Raw genomic sequence first — 4,212 nt, forward strand, 5'->3', positions numbered from 1 at the left:
TGTAATAAATAATAATAAACAGAAATTAACTTTAGTCATTAGATATAGGGAATATTTAACATAGGTTTAGGTCAAGATGTCACTCTAGAAATCTGTGTTTTCAGAACTGATGAGCCAACCCCAGTTCCCACGTGGGTCACCAGCTGCACAGGCTGCTCGGACAGTATCAAACTCCAGCTGCTGTTTTTAAATTACCTCAGTTGGACTATAGGTACAACATGGGGATACACAGGTCAATTACTAAATCAATACATCAATCAGAGAAACACAAACATGGAGGGAGAATGAGCATCGCACTTATTAACAGGCCGGGGGCATGATCCCACTCTCGTTTTAAGCAATGGTAAAGTCTCCCTAGGGTTGCATGGGAAAACAATTAATCCTTTTCTGATAGTCTTGTCAAGAGGAACTGGGAATCTATTACACAACCCTGGGTGGCCTATTTACATAGGGTCAAGTACAAAGGGGACTAAAATGCCCCAGACAAACCTGTAAAGGCCAATTAAGAAAAAAGAAAAAAAAAAATCACAGGAAAATACTTCAAAGGAGCTTTTTTGTGGTCTTGGTTATATTTCGTTTCTTTTAATTTTAAAGTTCCTGAAAAGACACAGCAGGTCAGAAAGTTCAAAGCTGGAAGGACAAGTAAGACCTACAGCCCTGAATAGCTCAGACAGTCGGAGATTTGTTACCCCTATAGCGGTGCTGAGACCTCCCAGTTAGACGGACTGGCCCCCTCCACTGGGGGCTGCACAGCAAGAGCTGGTCCCATCGTCCAGCGAACATTCCCATCTCCAGGTTGGGCCCAGGTGCTCAAGGGAATCCTTGGACCTTCCCCCAAGACTGAATTTTAATGGACTTCACCAAAATGCCTTTGAGGGTCTATAATAGCATGGTTTAGCTCTGGGAGAGCTGAAAAGGGAGCCCAGGCCGCCAGACTTGGGCTCGGCCATGGGAATCGCTTCTTCCCGAGCGCCTAGGAGCAAGCAGAAAAAGAAGAGGGGGAAGACAAAGTCAGCACAATGGATGCTCCTTCACTTTTTTCCCCATCCCTGGCAGGGGAGAGGAGGATGAGTCACACCTGACATTACAACAGGCAGGGTTAGGAGCTTTTGTTCTGAGGCAAATCTGAGCCTGCACGCCACAAACTTAAACAAGAAGCTAATTTCAGCCTATTGGAAAGGGAAAGGTAAAAGACCTAATGACTACTTTAAGATTATTTTGGCCTTGGCAAGCTATATAGAGACAGCTTTAGTTTTCTTTCACAGTGAATTATTCAGAAGCATGGGACTATTACTGTGGGGAAGAGGAGCGCATCAGAAAGAGGTGCGATCGATCGACAGAAGAGATTAAAATCCCTGGGGAAAGCTGTTTGCTGTTTGAGAATTAGGAGGCGAAGAGTAAGAGAGAGCATGTTACAGAGATGGGTATGCACGCTTGGGCAAATGAGGTGAGGTGGCAATCTGTGGTGGAGCACAGCCCGGTCCCTTCACCACAGTGGGTGTTTATGGCAAAAATGGTCGAGACGAGAAATCATTTAAAACTGCAGAACTCCTTCCCAGTTGGGAAACGACAGGCTCCGGAGTCCTGCTTCTGCCACGGAGGCTCTGGAGCCAACGAGGAAACGCAAGATGAAAGCATTTCTATAACACAAAATAAAGAAAAAAAAAAACGTTTACAGGGATCCAGCATAGAGTTTCATAGAGAGATTCAAATATTGGCCTGACTCTGACAGCCAAAGCTTAATCAAACTGTGCAAGAGGATTTATGGAGCCTGCCAACTCTGAAGAGATGCCAAGGAGAATAATTTATTGGCATATTTGAAGGCATTTTTAATATCTGCCTTTGTTAGCAGGCTCCTCAGCTCTGAGGATAAAGCAATGAACTCATCTAGTTCCCTCTTTGATTTCAGTGGGTCCACCATTGTGTTGTTCCTTTTCCCTTTAATCTTTGTCTAAAAAATACGCACGGCATCTGGTTCATTTAGAAACAAGTTCATTCTGGCTGTTCCAGCAGGGCACATGAAACAGATTATCTGCCTTTTTCCGTCTGTTGGAAAGAAAGAACCTGGCCCGGACCTGTAGGATGCAAGTGCAAAGGAGAGACATATGCCTTGTGCAGCGTGACATAAAGGAAATGTAGGCAACCTTGCACCATCAGCATCTGGCTGCCTCGTTTCACACCTTGCAAGTGTTCAGGAGAGGCCTGGGGAGCACAAACAGGGGGGGTTGGTCTAGCTCACACCGTGGCCAAACTGACCGCCCAGGACTTAGGGAAAAGGCGAGGCACAAAGGCAGCAGGAAGCACACACGCATTGCGCCTGGATGTGCCAAGCAAAGCACAGCCCAGGTATTCTGAGTCGTGTGTTGCTTGCTGGAACGTGCAGGGAGGATGCAGACACCCACCGTGGTATCTGAGCTGATGACAGCTAGTTCTGACCTCCCACTATCCAGAGGTGTTGGAACCCCAGCAAGTGCAGTGTATGAAAAAGAAAAAAAACTTATCCAAAGAACTGTTCAGAAGATCTCGCCCTCCATGCTGACGTTCAGGGTGAGCAGCTGCAGTGAGTAGGCAGCTTGGACCATCCACATCTCTCCTGAACTAAGATGTCCTTGCCAGCAGTCCAAAAACAGCCCTTTCCCCTCCACTCCTCTGTCACAGCAGAGTGTTCACTTCAATTATGTTAAAAAGTCTGCCTCTCAGCCTTTCTGCTGTAAAAACCCTGGCCCTCTGCCTCCGCTCCTCATTAATGGCATTTTCAAGTTGCTTACAGCAGTGAGGCCAAGCCTAGTTCAGCACGGAGCACCCACCGTCCAGAAAGCCTTTCTGAAAACAAGCCACAGCACGTGTAGAAGGGGTCCTCACCAAGGGTTTGGCCGACCCTACCCATTAGGATGGGTAGGTAATTCCTCCTGCAGCACAGCTCAGTGTCCCCTTTGCTTTCTTTCCTTCAGCAGGGCCTGGCTGGAGCGCCCATGGGAAATGTCTTTTCTGTATCGCTCCAATCTTGTTTCTTCTCAGCCAGCTACAGTAAATATATGTGGCACAGCCCGAGTCTCCAAGGGCTCTGCTGGAGCCGTTATCCTGCATCCAGCCAGACCGGACTGCCCTGCGCTTTAATGAGGACATTAACAGTTCCTCAGAATTCCTTTGGAATGGCAAGAAATAACCACCTGAACCCTGTCCTCCCCAGGGAGGCCTGGATTACATGCACTCACAAACATCAAAATCAAATTTCTCTCTCATTAGGAGCCATCACTCAGAGTTCCTGAGAAATGATGGGCTCATTTTCACCAGAACAAGCAGATGAAGCTACCCTTCAGATTTAGTTTTTCCTCATCTAGTATCACCTGCAAATTTAGGGAAGAAAAAAAACTTAACATACACACCCCCTCACTTTCCCAGCTGCTACATAATTTATTTCTACGTACACATATGGATTCACAAAGCATTTCTACAATTCACTATCAGCACCCTCTAACTTAACCTCTTGTTTTAAGGTGGAATTGGGCCACATTTTTGAATAATATTCACAGGCTTCCCCCATCAACTCAAGAAACTGCTGGTGGAGCAATATGCTACTCATTATAGTACCTTGTAGGGAAGTCTCTTGTGCCTGACGGTTACCCGAGTGACTGAAGGACCTCGGGCGGCCTCATATTCACTCTTCTGGGCAGCAAAGGAATGACAAAACTTCTGTAGAAAGTTTTGAGTGGCTTTTTTAATTAACAAGATGAAAATTGGCCACACTGTTGTGGAAGGGCCCCCATACCTCTCTCCCGCTGAAGATGAAGTGGCTGGTTGCCGTCTGCATGGCAACATTCCTGAGCCCTTTTCTTGCTCTCCAGAGAACCCTGTGTGTGCTGCCTCCAAGCAAAAGGGGATAAGTTACACTGCCAGCGAGCCCTCAGTATTGAACACTGCTGGGTGTGCTAGCTGTACAAATAAGCCAAAGAACCTAGGGAACTAACCGAAAAGCCCTAGTTTCTGGGTTTCAGTCTGTGGCATGGGCTCACAGGAATGGAGAAGAGGCTTTTCCTTTCTAGATCAGGGCTTCTTTGACTTCTTGATCAGGCTTCAAGGCTCTCTGAAGGCTGTGTTGGTTTTGGCTGGGGTAGAGTTAATTTTCTTCCTAGTAGCTACCATGGGGCTGTGTTTTGGATCTGTGCTGGAAACAGCGCTGATAGCACAGGGAGGGGTTTGTTGCTGTTGTGC

General features: G+C 46.9%; 1 protein-coding gene across 1 annotated transcript in view; it reads right to left on the minus strand.

Annotated features, from left to right (window-relative positions):
• LOC104125547 (protein kinase C eta type) overlaps window positions 1–4,212 on the minus strand; it is a gene marked incomplete at its 5' end in the record, with an annotated part of 64,386 nt that overhangs the window by 9,710 nt on the left and 50,464 nt on the right.

This window comes from Egretta garzetta, unplaced genomic scaffold (assembly GCF_000687185.1).
Source record: "Egretta garzetta isolate BGI_Z169 unplaced genomic scaffold, ASM68718v1 scaffold95, whole genome shotgun sequence".
NCBI classification, from domain to species: Eukaryota; Metazoa; Chordata; class Aves; order Pelecaniformes; family Ardeidae; genus Egretta; species Egretta garzetta.